The 15275-nt window shown below is 31.1% G+C and overlaps 1 protein-coding gene and 1 long non-coding RNA gene across 3 annotated transcripts in view; one reads left to right on the forward strand and one right to left on the reverse strand.

Moving 5' to 3' along the window:
• The window catches only part of LOC142319421 (mitochondrial enolase superfamily member 1-like), a 247930-nt gene that overhangs the window by 110176 nt on the left and 122479 nt on the right, over window positions 1–15275 (reverse strand). The gene's annotated exons all lie outside the window — the stretch shown is intronic.
• LOC142319422 (uncharacterized) overlaps window positions 1–15275 on the forward strand; it is a 129891-nt gene that overhangs the window by 73246 nt on the left and 41370 nt on the right. For both annotated transcript variants that reach the window (XR_012755195.1, XR_012755196.1), the window contains exon 5: window positions 8727–8850. This is a non-coding gene — a long non-coding RNA (uncharacterized LOC142319422). The remainder of the gene's footprint in view (window positions 1–8726; window positions 8851–15275) is intronic.

The raw sequence follows: 15275 nt of genomic DNA on the forward strand, positions 1-15275 counted from the left end.
TGAGGACGTTAATTTCTTTTTCTATACTATGTGACCTACTGATTTCCACGTTTGTGGCATCTGTAAAACATCTAAGATACAAGCAGCATTAGTCGAAGTTAATTTCTCTGAAAGTAATGACGTTCGCTGTTCATTTATTATAATGAACAAAGTGAACATAAAATTTTAGGGCTGATGTCACCTTTCATTTCAGATGGTTTAGCATGCTGATAAGCAACTGTATAATTAACACAATGAAGAAATTACCGGGAAACTACTTCACTTCTCACTTTTTCTAGTAAGGGAAGTTCCTTGTTATTCTTCAGTTGATCTATACCGTTTTTCGGAATTGACATAAGATTCCCATCAAATTCTTGTTAAGTAAATTTTAACCTTATAACTGGCGGATGTATTAAATTTTGGAAACTGTATTCACATGGTGGGAAGAATTAAAAACAATACCATCTTTTAGCTTTTTTTTTTTGCTTTTTTTAACTTAATAAATCTATTGACCTTAAATCACTTTTGTTTACTTTTCTACACGACCTATTATCAAATAAGAAAAAGTTTTATTTATTTAAACCGAGGAAATGAAAAATATTTAAATGTTTTAATTAGTATTTCTTACGTAATTTTTTCCCCGGCTATGCAGAATTTCTCTACCTGAAGTTATAAATTCTTGCGACACCAAAGTACTCAGTACTTTAGCAGAACAATGAAATTGTAGAAATATTTTATTAGTATACAAAATCATTCTAAAAGATTTTTGATTATGATTCTTTACATTATAGAGCTGCAAAATTATAGAAGTGTGTACTAAGTTGCTTGTTTGTAGCGATCGAGTAAAGCAAACAAGTTATGGCATTTTATAAAAAATGGATAAAATTGAACTCCAGTAGTACTTCATGAAATACTTGTTTTAAAAGATCTGCGATCTACTTACAGAAATTCCAGTTTACATTTTACGTAAAGTTTGGATTTACAGAGTCCAATGTCCATATAACGTTAAAGTTTTCTTTGGACTTTACAAAAACTTCAGAAGAGTCCACTAATGGATTCTTCTTCATAAATAAAGTGGGCTGCTGAATTTAAACATGGTCGTACATCTATGCACGATGAATGTTCAGGACGACCTCTATGAACGACGAAATCGTCACAAAAATCCACAGTGCCATGGAATTTTGTAACGAAAATGATCGTACTAAATGTATTAAATGATAGCTGACTGATGGTACGCGAGGTTACTGGCATTGTAAACATCTAGATAGGTCATTTCCACTACATTTTACATGATGTTTTGGATATGAAAAGGCTTCTGCTAGATGGATGCCGCATTTTAAACAGTCGACCAAAAACGCATTCGACAGAAAACATCTCGGGATGTTTAGATTAGTTTAAACGCGATTCTACTGAGTCTCTTCGACATCAAGTAATTGAAATATGGTTCACCGAAGGATGGAAATAGAGAAAAATGCGAAAATAAAAGCGAAAACGATTCCATCTACAGGAAAAGTCATGCCTACGGTTTTTTGGGGATTTTTATGGTGCGGTGCTCATAGACTACCTAGAAAAAAGTAGAACCATCAAAGAGTTCACACTATCGGATCGATTATTACCGGACGTTTTCCCGAATGATCAAAATCCCGATTAACTAAAATTCCGAGTGCCTTTTTCCCGAAGATTTTGTTCCTAAAAAAAATTATATTTAAAAAAATAAGCACAGTTGTAAGTGAAATTTCGGTATATTTACATGGTAAATCTAAACATTTGTAAAAATTGATAAAAACCAGTAAATTAAATAACAATATCTTTTTGCAAGAAATCGAAGATTTTTGAATGGATGGATATACTCTGGATATTTTTCAACAATGTTTTGAATGCGCTTTTGAGATTGTTGTCCTTTCTTCTTTGGTGCAGATTTAACAACTTTACCTAAGCTTAGTTGGTGCTGGCATCATTTACTATTTTTTTGGAATGCCAACTTAAGTTGGTACATGGATCCCGGTGTGGTGATTAATTAGGGCCTTTTAAAACGGCTCCATTCAAACTAGTGATAGCACGAACGGTACATTCCTTTATTCGCGAACGCCTTGAATCTTAGTATGTATTGCACTTGTTCCTTTTTAAGCGCAAGCAGAAGTATCTGTCGATAATTAATTTGTTTCACCCGCAACTTGAGCCATTTTTATTTGAGATTGAGACATTATGAATACTATAAATTTATTTGCAAAAGCGAAAAAATATAATTACAAAAGATACTAGAAATTTGCATATATCGCAATAGGATCAGTATAAATCTGAATGGTAACCGTGGAGATTAGATCGAACACAATTATTTGCATAATATGAATGATTCGAGAATATATTCAAGTATAATCGGAATATGTTTACTCGAGAAAAAGCACATTCGGTTATTTGTCTTCGGGAGAAAGATCATCGGGAGAATGTCTATTCGGGGAAATGGCTTTCAGGAAAACGTCCGGCAACGGGATCGATTGAAAGTTGTCATTCAGGCTAAAAGTACACTCTTTCCAAAAAAAAAGTGCTCTTTCACCAAGGTAATGCGCCTCACGCAAGTCGGGTTGCCTGAAGAAACGGCTCACTGGACGAAAATTCACTTCAAATGATGAGGTCAAAGCTGAGTCAACTGCTTATTTTGCACAGTTGTACAAACAGTGTTATTAACACTTAGGGTATTAATATGTTGGAAAGTTGTTGGTCTAAATGTATCGAACTGGAGGGTGAGTACCTTGAACAATCAAAAAAAAACTTTGAAAACTTGTGTTTTCTTTGTCAGGCCGAGAACCTTCCGGATGGCCGTCTTAAATAATTAGATCATGAGGATAATAATAGTTTTTAACTAATTTTGAACCGGAGTAGGGATTAAATAATGCAAATAGTGGGAAATCTTTTGAAGTAGTCGTTTGGTTATTATTTTACGTGGAAAACCTTAGATACTTAATAAATATCATCTTTTTAACGATTTGTTAAGATAATAGATTCTTAGAACTTCGTACATTTTCAAAGTATTTAATGACTTTACTTGTTTCCCACACCTTGCCATGCGTAGTTTAATAAAAATTCTTCTTAAGTCACGATAACAGATAGGCAATTACTACAATGTAATTGTAGATATGCAATTACTACAAAAAAAAATTATCGTGCTCTAATTTTTTACCATCTGTATGTTTTACTTTGTTAAGGATAGAACGGAAGAATTAATGATTAAAAATATTATCGTTGTTTTAGGTGTTACTGCCTGAAACGTTAAAATTGAATGTCAGTCAGTGACTAATGTTAGTTTACCAGACAGACAGGCAAATAGAGCAGGAGGCATGCCGCCCTCAGGACATCAGAATAATCAAGATAAGTTACTTTTCTAGCCGAGTGATCCGATACTACGCTTACACTAAAGCCACCATCATCCACCCCCACAGTCGGCCTGATTGATGAATGTATATTTATCCATGCATCCACTTCCATCGGCTATTCTCAACACTTCGTTCTATTCTATTCCTATTAATTTTCTTTCTTTTATTCTTTGTTTATGCTGCAATTCATTAATATTTATTTCTGCAGTCTTTCGGCCCGACTTTGATACGTATTCTTTTATGTCATTGTTAATTAAGATAGGAAACGAAATATTCAATTTCGTTAAATTATCATATTTCTTATTTATTTACTATTTCAATTCACGAGATAAATCAAAATAATAAAAATATATTTGAGTTCGACATCCTTAGATACTTCAAAACTTATAAATACATTTTCAGATGTTTTATGTCATACTGATCACTCAGTAATAATCTAATTTACATATGACCATAACATTAATTTTATTCTTGTACTGTTAATTTACATACAGCGTATGCCTGCACGTTTGTTATATCAGGATAAACGTGTGAATCAATCATTATTGTTTTCAAATAATTGTTCAATTATTTATATAATTTTAACTATAATGAATATAAGAACGTGTTATATAATAAATAATATGTAAATTATTATAAATCCCTGTCGGAGATCGGAAACTATTTTAACTTATTAAATCTGTATAATTCTCACGTCTATGGCTGTAATTTGGTATGGAAATTGAACGTGTGGTTGTGTAATATTTTTTTTCCATAAAGCTGTTTGTATGTATTGCCTGAAGGCTGGTTTGAATAGGGTCGATTGGTATTTCACAATAAATGACAAAATCTTTAGCTGGAATGAATCTATTAAAATGAAACTCTATGAAAAAAACAATCTATTGGTTTACCGAATCAATGTTTTTTTGTTTTTTTTTTTTGCAGTGATGTTATACTTAACATGTTTTTGAAGTTTTATTTTATTTTAATGCAGAAATATTAGAATTTACTTAGGAATGCTAACAAAAGGACAGAAAAACAACAAATTTTGTCGAGATCCATAGATAATTGGATCCGTTGATCGGGATGTGTTAATTTATATATTACTGTTAACATGTTAAGTTCGACAGACCGAAATGTGTTTTTAATAATTACAAAACAATTTTTAATGAGCGAGAATAAGCAAGAAATCGTTAGTATTAGAGTTAAGGCGGTACTGCTAAGTCTCCTCTCCTCGTATGTTAGTATTTCAGGCAGAATTTGAGCGTTTAATTTCTCGCTGTCACGACAATCCCTCAGAAATTTAAGCAAGTATGTTGAAAACGAGTTTTCTATCTTGTTTATTTATTTAAAACCTTATAGTTTTTGTTTAATTTAAGTCGATTCGTTAATTTCCTAGGTAAAATCTAAACTTAAATCAACTGACGTGAGTTTTTCTTTGCTAATTCTCAATTTATTATGAATTAAAAAATGTTGATTCTTTTATAAATATCTTAAATTTGCAAAGCTGCAAAATGAAAATTTACTCCAAGCTGCGATAAAAATTATATGATTGTAATTTTAATAGTTTTTCATTGCTTAATTTATAATGTATCTTTATTTTTTAGAAGAACTATAAGAAACTGAGGAGCTTATTTAAATTTATATTTTAGGAGTAAGCTTAGAAGTCCAAATTTATCCTGCAGAAATTTCTGCTGTTAAGATTATTTTGTAGCCCCGAGACAGAAAACACAGTTCACAGGTCGGTTTACAGACGGTCCCCTCACCAGATCACAGGACGGTTGCACAGGAACAGTAGGTTCCATGGACCTAGGGGTCTGATAAACATACATAGAACTGAAAATAGGAAAGATATATAGAAGACCTATCTTTAATGTAGATAAGATCTTCCTAACTGAAAATAGAAGAGATTAGAGATAAGGAAAAGGGATGGATGGTAAGAAAGGGCTGTATATACTTGGAGAAGCTCCCAAGCAGTCAACCTTTCTTACACCCAGAGGAACCTCCTGCAGATGGCTCCTACTCTCTCCCCCAAAGGTTGTGTAAATGTGGGGTGTTGCGCCTTATCGACCTCAGACAGATTGACGCATTTTTTACTAAAATGAACACCATTCATTATTGATCAACTACTTTGCGTGATGAGCCTTGGTATTCGCCGAGACAAACATTTCTACTCACCATAATTTAACTAGGCACTTATAAGGAGGATGAGAACACGTATAAGATTCTTAAAAAAGTAAAACTTTCTCATACTTGGATTTTTTGATTTGTAGAGGTATCTAAGCGACAAACTGATAAACCTGACCCTATTGGAGATAACTGATTTTTAACTTTTCAAACAATTTCTTTTTTACGTAAACAGCACAACGTTAACTTCAAATTTAAGGCTGATTTTCTACGTTTTTCTCAAGTCGAGATCTCGATAATTAGTTAATTTATCTGAAGTACTGTAGACCTATTAGAATAATTACATTACTAATTATAAACGTAAATAATAATTAAGAAGATAAATGTTAATATGGATAATCACAGTAAATAAGATATTGAAAAGCTTACATAACCGTAGCATCCACAAATAATATTCTACAATTTTTTAATCTTAAATTTATTTTTATTTTATTTATTTATTCTTTTTTTGTGGCGTAAGAGAATCCACTGATAAAAAAAATTCAAAAGCTGTCATAAAAAAAATTCATGAAGATATTTGTCAGTTCAGTACTCGTATAATAAATAAAAAATTACCAGTCAAAAGAAATCGTTGTGTAATCTTGGTTTTATTTTTTTTTTACTGTGTTAAATGTTTTTTATATATTTTTATCAGGGTAAAAGTGTATTTTATCTGATGAATTAAAGATAACATTTTCGCTGCTATTATTATTTTTTTTATAGAACAATACTGCGTATTTACAGTTTAAAAATAATTCGTATTTTAACTCCTTATTCCGAAGAAAATGATACAGACAAACAAATAAATAAATAATTTAATCAGATCAGTTCATATCTTATACCTATTAAATTAATGAAGTTGCATTTTTCTCTATTCGACCGTCAAGGAACAAACTTGAGAATTTAAATGGATTTTCAGTTCAATACACGACTTACGTTATTCCTTGGCTTTGGGTATGTCTTACCTTACGTATATTACGCTTTTCTTAAAGTTTTTCAAATTACTTTGTTAAAAGAATAAAACATAACATTCTGAAATTTATAAGTTTAAAATTTTAGATTTTTTTTGTAAACTTAAATTGATTTATCCGTCAATTTATTTATTACACGCCCTTTAAACAATTTTTTTTATTACGATTGAATTCTTGTGTAAGAAGAGAAACACAAACTATTTACAATGATTGATGACCTTATCTATTTATAATCACGTTATCTCAATTAAGTAGTTAAGCCAAGTCCAAGTCTGTTCAGGAATGTTCCTCTTTTTTAACTGTCATCACTTAAACTGCCATGACTACTGTCAGTTTGTTCATCCCATATCAGTGACAAAACTACCAATAATGTTGTAACCACGGACCTAATTCCATCTTTATACCAGTAGTTATCGTCTGTTTTTACTCGTATTACGTGATTTTCATAATCAGTTTATCATCAGATGGTACTCTGCAAAAGTTCCATGAAAAAATTCCCGCTTACATCATTATCTCATATTATACTATCACTTTCGCCGGAACTAATGCAATTGCATTTAAATCTCATACATGCGGTGAAAATCGAAAAATTGTATGATCAGAAGCTTTTAAAACGGAATCTGTTTTAGATATTCTCTTTTGGTTTACGTAGACCGTTAGACAATAAAGATGTTTCACATTCTTACATCGTACGAGAGGCCTTTTCTTAGAAATCACTGTATCATTTCTTCTTTTACTATGCATTTAGAAGGCCTGTTATCAACTTGTGCACAACTGTAAGGAACGTTGTAAGTACGATAACTAGTTCTTTTGTCAAATTTTCCGCACGTTTTTCTCGTATCCATTTTTCAGAATTAATTGTTCTTTTAATTGAAATTTTGTCAAAGTAGTCCACTTTGTACTGTGTGGTCTTGTTTTTCTGTCTCTCTCAGTAGTATTTAAATATAGATCGGGTCAGTTCTGTTTCTGCGGATCCTCTTAACTGTCGATTCTGAAACTTCGGAATAACGTGCTTCCCTTTCAGTAGGCCTCCCCCTTTCAGCGGGATATTGATGCGCTCCTTTTCAAAATTCTTCATTTCACTTTTCAATAATTGACGTCTTTAAGAATGAATTACTTTGATTCTTTTCAAGAAGGTTTTTAAATTAAAATAAGAATCAAGATTAATCAATTGTTCTGAACAAAATGCAAATTAACACCCTGTCACGCTTAAAGCATGTGTATAAGAAAACAATATTCGTCCAAGATAAATAACGTAAAGAATTAACTTAATAGGTAATGTAATAATGTACGGAATAATGCACGAATAAATACATCACCATGCGCTTAAGCAACAGTTGATTAATAAATAGTACTGTATTGCTGATCACTTCCTCGGTAGTATAGTGATCAGTATCCCCCGCCTGTCACGCGGGAGACCGGGGTTCAATTCTCCGCTGAGGAGGTGTTTTTTCCGGTCTCCATGGCGCGAGTGGTAGCATCTCGACCTTTCATCCGAAGGTCCCAGGTTCGAATCCCGGTCAGGCATGGCATTTTCACACGCTAAAAATATTTCCATTTCATTTCATCCTCTGAAGCAATACCTAACGATGGTCCTACCTAACGACTAATATTTTTAGAAAGTGAGGTACGCTAAACCATTAACAAGCGCGCAAGTAAACATACTTGTACTCGTAATTAGTATTTGATTATATTTTTTCATTATTGTAATATTCTTTTTAATGATTTAACTTAGGATTAAACGAGTAGTTAAGGCTGAATTAGTGAATTACTTTATTATAACTGCGTAATCTTTAAAAATTCATTGCTTATGCAGTCTGTAGATCAGATCTAAGTACTAGATTGATCAGTTTGTTATTAGATTTTCTTATTTGCTTTTTTAAAACTACAAAAAAAGAAAACTTAAAATAAATAAAATTTACCTAAAGAATTGAGGTTAAAATTTTCTCTTTGCTGTATTATTAGTTCTTCTAAACGTAATCTGATGGAAAAGATTGTGAGATAAGTATGACAAAAGTATCATAAAATTTATTTACTAACTATGAATGTTTAACTGTCAAAATGCAAAAGTGGGTATAATTATAATTGTTTATTGTTGTGCATTATATTAATATAAATTATTATACTATATTTTATTGCATAAGTTACTTTAAATATATTTTCTTAATTGACCTAGACCTTATCTTAATGTTTTCAGAGATGTTTTATTCTGTCCTTGCTTTGTTTAAAATAGGATTTGTGTAACTTTTGTATGTTTCAGAGTCCAGGCCTACTGATTTACTCGAAAGACTGAATAATACGACATAAGTTATACTTGCATTGTTAGCATTCCATTATACAGCGTAGAATCTAAATGTCAAGGTTTTCTATTATCTAAATTTTAGGTCAGTACACATTAATCCCGATCTATTTTCCACCTCAACATTTTGCTTTATAAATGGCAGTAGCAGCAACTTGTTTTAAATAGTGTAAGGAAATGTCAGAACGATTCGATTTAAGTTCGTATTGATTTTAAAGAACCAACTTAATTTAAAAATGATAAATATATAATGATTAATTGCTCAGGATGACGCAATATTTATTGCCAATTTTTTACCATTGTTACAAATTTTTTTCTATTTAAGAATTTTCATTAAACATAAAATAAAAAGCGGACAACCCAGTTGTAGCACTTCCCTGTCACACGGTGTTTTTTTCTGATGCACGGCATACACGCACAGCTTACTTTAAAATATGTATCATTTTATTTAAATACAATATTTTTTGTTGATTTAATTCACTGATTCTAACAAAAGCGCGCGCGCATACCGTATTTCATTCGCGCGCGTGTGGCGATACTAGCGGCCACTTTAAATTAATTTTTTAGCTTTAAATATTATTCATTTATTTAATTCTACTGCTCACCTGTGGCGTCACAACATAGCGGACGACTACAGCAGTAGTCCGACCGCTAAGTGTGATGTGGGGTGCGTATGGGAGGGTGGCTGGGTTAAGACTTCACTTTGATGGGGAACAAATTTATGGATCCAACGAGATGCTAATAGAAAAAATTGCAACGAATAATACGCAGTGTACTGCCTTCTATAACGTTTCAAAATTATTACTATTTTTTGGTGTGGGAGTTCAGTTAAGCAAAAAACCTTTTACACAAAAGATGTTTTTTTTTTATAATTGTTCACGAAAATTATTTTTTTAAATCACTGCAACGAAAATCACCCCTTGTACTGTCTTTTATACCAATTCAAAATTAAAATCTTTTTAAAGGTAATGGGGAAATTTAGCAAAATATATTTTTTACAAACTTTGTTTACTTTATAAATATTCGCAAAAAATTATCAAAAAAAATAACCTTAATTATGCAAAATCTGGAGACGATTTCATTTTCCCCCAGAATCCCTCACCCCTTGAATTGAAAATTTAATAGCATCAATGCCCTTACTATAGAAATACTTTAGAAAGTTTGGTGAAAATTGGTCAAGTACATAGATACGTACGCACATTTTGTATTTTTTTAGGAAAAAAATTACACGTTTTTGGATGTTTTAAGTTATTAAATGGTCATATCTATATATACCCAGCGTGCAAATATGTGTGTGTTTGTGTGTGTGTGCGCGCGCGCCCGTGATATGATAGATCCGTATAAAAATTTCAAAATCAAACATTTGAATTTGAAACAATTTCTCGTCAAAACCTAACGAAATGATTTTTATAGAAAACGTTTCTTAACTGGTCATTGCATCAGGGTTTCATAAAAATTAAATAAAAAAGAATGCTTCTACAATCCCTTAAATTTTGACTTTTTGAAGCTGGAGTCAAATTAAACATAAATAGTTACTAAAAACTGAACGCATTGGGTTGGTCTAGCGGTGAACGCGTCTTCCCAAATCAAATGATTTGGAAATCGAGAGTTCCAGCGTTCAAGTCCTAGTAAAGGCAGTTACTGTATACGGATTTGAATACTAGGTCGTGGATACCGGTGGTTGGGTTTCAATTACCCACACATCTCAGGAATGGTCGAAGTAAGTCTATACAAGACTACACTTCATTTACAATCATCCTCTGAAGTAATTCCTGAATGGTAATTTCCGGAGGCTAAATAGAAAAAAGAAAAGTAAAAGTTACTAAAAACTTACTGATCTTCAAATTTGGCGCCGGATTCAAAATGTTGAAATTTAAAACATGAAAAACTATTATCGTTTAATGTTCTATGCTTATTTTAAAGAGGATGTTTGTTATTAACCAGTTTTATTACAGAAATTTTAGGGATATTTAAAATATGGATAGTCCTACAAAAAAAAAAGATGTAATTATGAAGAAAACATTTTTTAAAAAACGCAAAAGGATACTTGTTGATAAAAGAGAAGGAATACAGAAAAACGAAGTAAAAACACTGCAACCGAGTGTGAGCTAATGCTTTATAGAATGCAGAAATATGTACTTTTTTTCAGCTGAGTTTTCTAGATTATTTTTTTGAAGTTTCAAGTGAAAATATTTTAACTTTCAAATTCATATTACGCTGTTTTCATGTCATACTAAGCCCACAAAACTATATCAAATAAATGTCAAAAGATATTGTTGACTTCATAAAAATCGTCTGTCATTGTCAATAATATAAAGAAATGATTGTCTATTATGGAGGTTTTCGGGGAAAAAGTTGTTCTTTTAACTTCTGGAAGAAACGTAACAGATAACTTCCTCTATAGAACAAAGAGATAGTTATTGAAATCAGACCGTTTGGAAAAAAAAAGTAATGCTTGAACGTTTGAACGTACATTAAGAAAATAGGGATTCGGATCAAATTGAGTTCATCCTTTTTTGAAGAAGTTGAAGAATGTATTTAGTATGTTATTATCGGAATTTATAGACCACTATGAGCGATGAATGATTTTTTCATCGCTCATAGTGAGTAACATTCAAACTTTTAAAACTATCTTTATAAAAGAAATGTAAACCTATTGAGCTTATGATAATTGGGCAATAGTTTATTCATGCTTGGAAAGAACATTAATTACGAAAATGTTGAACGTGTACAAAATAATAATGGCTGTAATAATCATAAAACCATTCATCGATTGTAATAAGCGCGGTAAGCCTATACGAGTATATATTTTTTCTAAAAATGCAGTATGATTCAGCATTAGTTGTGATTAAAAACTCACATTCATTTTTTTTTTAATTATAATTCATTGTTATTTTTACTCCAGCGGAGGTATTGCGTATGATTAGTTTTCAAAGCAATATTATGAATTCAAAATAATTAAATAAAATTGAAAATATACCTACAGGTGTGATTTATTTATATATTTTTTATTAGAGCTAATCATGAAATTATTGACGGAAACAATTAAAATATACGCTAAGATCCTTTAATTATAAAATGTATTACGGATTCAATGGAAATTATTTAGAAAAATAATATAATACTGTTGCTAAAAAAACGAAGAAATATGATCATGTATTTTTAATTTAACTAAATACTTCACTATTTTATGTTTCAACGAATTTCTTTGTTTCTCTCCTTTACGTTCAACAGGTTACAGTTCAGTATCTGCTTCGGTTCCGCCTGACAGCTGATGGGCTGTGCGCCTGCGGCAAGGTCCAATCAAATGTTTGATTGCATTGAAAACACCTGATGTTTGACTGCCCTGCTCTTGGAGGGCCAAAGAGCGGGCCACCCTAGAACTTAGAGGTCAAGGGGAAAATTGGCCACTCACAAGCGGCGAGTCAATGTGGCAAGAGCCGCATTATCGGACCGTGTGGGAGTTCCTTGATGCGGTTGCTATGTTCAACCGACATCAGTAATTTACTTAAGGGAAAGACAGCTACCGCACTGCTGTGGGATGCTAGCCAAGAGATGTATGGCTGACCACCAACCAATTAAGACTCCAAGCGCTTTAATATGGTGGACAGATACTTGCTGGCATTCAGTGACCTAGGTGTGGCAGCGAATTGCTGTCTAGATGAGGTAAATTTCAGTTTATGGATGTCATAGTTGACGGAATGCGCCTACCAATTTTAGTAAATATATGACAAGTGAGCGGTTGGGACACGTAAGCCGGTGGTTATGGCCCCGCGCTTAGTCCAGTCACGCTGTTAGATAAGCTCTAGGAGCTATACAGGACACTGATCGCTAAGCTGACGAGAGTCAGTAGCCTAAAAAAAAAAAACGATCATCAGATTTGTATAAAATACGCGTTCACACATATTTTATATATTTAAATAACAGTATTTATTGTACTAGTCTGTTTATATAGTATTTAAATGACAGTATTTGAAGGTCAAATACAAACTATGTAAAAATACATTAAAATATTTTGTAAGCTTTTTAGGGAATTATGGCTGGTTAGGCCTACTAAATAATTAAGCTCTGCTCAATTTTCAGAACGTAGGGTTGAAGATCTCCTCCTTTTTGGAGATCAGTTAAAAAATTAAAATATTTTTCTTGTAATTAGTATAGATTACTAACGTTTGGTTAACATTAATTTTCTGTCCTAGCATCAGTAAAATTACCAAAAAATGTTATATTGCTATATTTAGGCGTAATCATACATGTACTGTTTTCAAAAAAGAATATATGTCTTATCATGGGTTGCCAGCCAGAAGCGATGCTTGGACTCCAATCCGAAGACTTTAATTTTATTACATATACAGCTATTTAAAAATTTAGATCATGAAAACAATAAATTTTAATAACAAACCTAAATCGGAATACAATTTATATAATGATAAAATTTTACAATTTTATTACTGCTTACGTTAGGTTTTAAATTGATATTTTTCAGTTAATTTGCTCAGCATAATTCTACAAACTGTATTCAACAAAATCAGAGAAAATTTGAATAATTTTGCAGAAAATTCTGTGAATTAAATCAAAGCGCTTAGCGTTAGCATCGTCCAAATTTATTATTAGATAATAAGTGTTTTATTATATTATATTTAGACTAATTTTTAAAGAATAATTATTACATTGGTATAAATAATATTTTTTTCAATAATTTTATTTTTACCACCATCTTAACAATCGATATTTCAATTAAGATATTTGCAACTTATTTAAGTATTGTACAATTAATGTATAGTAATTGCGAGTTGAAATTAGATGTCTAGAAAAATATTTGTTTTAGAGTTGCTTCTTTATGTTAGCGAAATGCATTTGATTTTAGAAATGCAGAAATACGAGTAGAAATATGAATTAGACTGTTCGAAATTTAGCGTATTAGAAATGAGTCTAAATTTTTGAAACCGAAACTGTGAGAAAATCAAAAGGAAAAGAGCTAGTAAAATCTTGGAGGAAAAAGATAACATAGATCTATTAATAAATCATTAATTATTACTAAAAGGAAGTATAAATTCTGGTCAGATTGCTATAAATATAACATTTCCTGAATAATCGAAAGAATTGCAAATTATGGATAGATTGCTTTCTGATAGCATTTCCTGAGTTAATTTTATTTCTTACATTCTGATAAGGCTGCATTTTACATTATACTTTATATTTCCTTGTTCTCAATTTTTTAATATTTTGTCACAATAATGTAAATCATCTATTAATATTTTTGAGCTTGTGCATTCGTGCATGTACTGTAAATCAAACACCAGTTATAGTTTTAAAGGAATTAAATTACTTACCTTATGTGTTTTCCAATACGATTTAAGAAGGAAATATATTATTAATTAGACATTTAATACGATGTATTTTTAGTATTTTGTTATGCTTATTGTGAGGGCTTTAAGATTTACTAGGTTTAAAAGTAATCAAAAATATCAACGCACGTGGCATTTTTCACATCCTACAAAAACTTTCCATCCCATCATTTCATACCCTAAGTACAAGCTTCAAGTTTAAGTGAAGAATTAATCATCAACCAAAAAAAAAAATTATACTTTAGTTTTTGTTCAGCTTTAATAACCAGTTTCAAATAAGGGACAAGCTCTAAATTTGACCCATATACAAATTCTAATATTCTATACCCGTTTTCATTAATTTTATCTTATGCACCATATAATGCAATTATGTCCTCTTTCCATTCTATTGTCTAATCTAGCATTCCAGTTTCTCGTAATCACGATAGTATACTCGCATAATTCCTAGTTTTATCTGTTGTTTTTTTTTTTTTTTAAAAGCATATAAAAATATTCTTTTCAGACTTGTCTCATTTTATGTTGGAACATATATTTGTTCCAACAAATGTGAGTAATGTGTTTATCAAAAACACATTACTCTTTCAACTCGAAATCTGCTCTACGTATTCTGGAACATATGATTTTGTTTTGTAGAGGAAGTTCCTGTGGATGATTTCATTGTATCTTTTATTCGTAGTTAATCGAAATTTTCTTAATTATTAAAGAAAAACGACATTGCCTATTTAGAATATTTGGGGAAATTTTTTTCCGTTATATTTGTTTAATAATGGATTAATATATACTATCTATGTTATCGTTATTAGTACCCTATCGTAATGGTATATATGATATCATTCTGATTCTCAAATTCAAAGTATTTACACATTTCAAGATTTCAAATATTAGTCGAAAAACCTATGATAATATATAACATGTAATCGTACGCTCCAAAGTCTAAGCTCACAATCGGTAGCAGTTTCCTTACTCTTTTCTCTGCACTCGCTTTTTTAATTTTTATCAACACGAAGCTTATCGTTTGCGTTTCTGGTAAAGTATTGCTTATAAACTGCAACGATTTTGTAGATTTCTGTATTTTACATTAAAAAAAAATTGTGAAATAACTTTTTCTTAAATAAAAAGGGCGGAATAAATTGTCCTGAAACAATAATGATATTTTTCAGTTCTT

The sequence above is a fragment of the Lycorma delicatula genome, chromosome 2 (genome assembly GCF_047948215.1).
Source record: "Lycorma delicatula isolate Av1 chromosome 2, ASM4794821v1, whole genome shotgun sequence".
Taxonomy (NCBI): domain Eukaryota; kingdom Metazoa; phylum Arthropoda; class Insecta; order Hemiptera; family Fulgoridae; genus Lycorma; species Lycorma delicatula.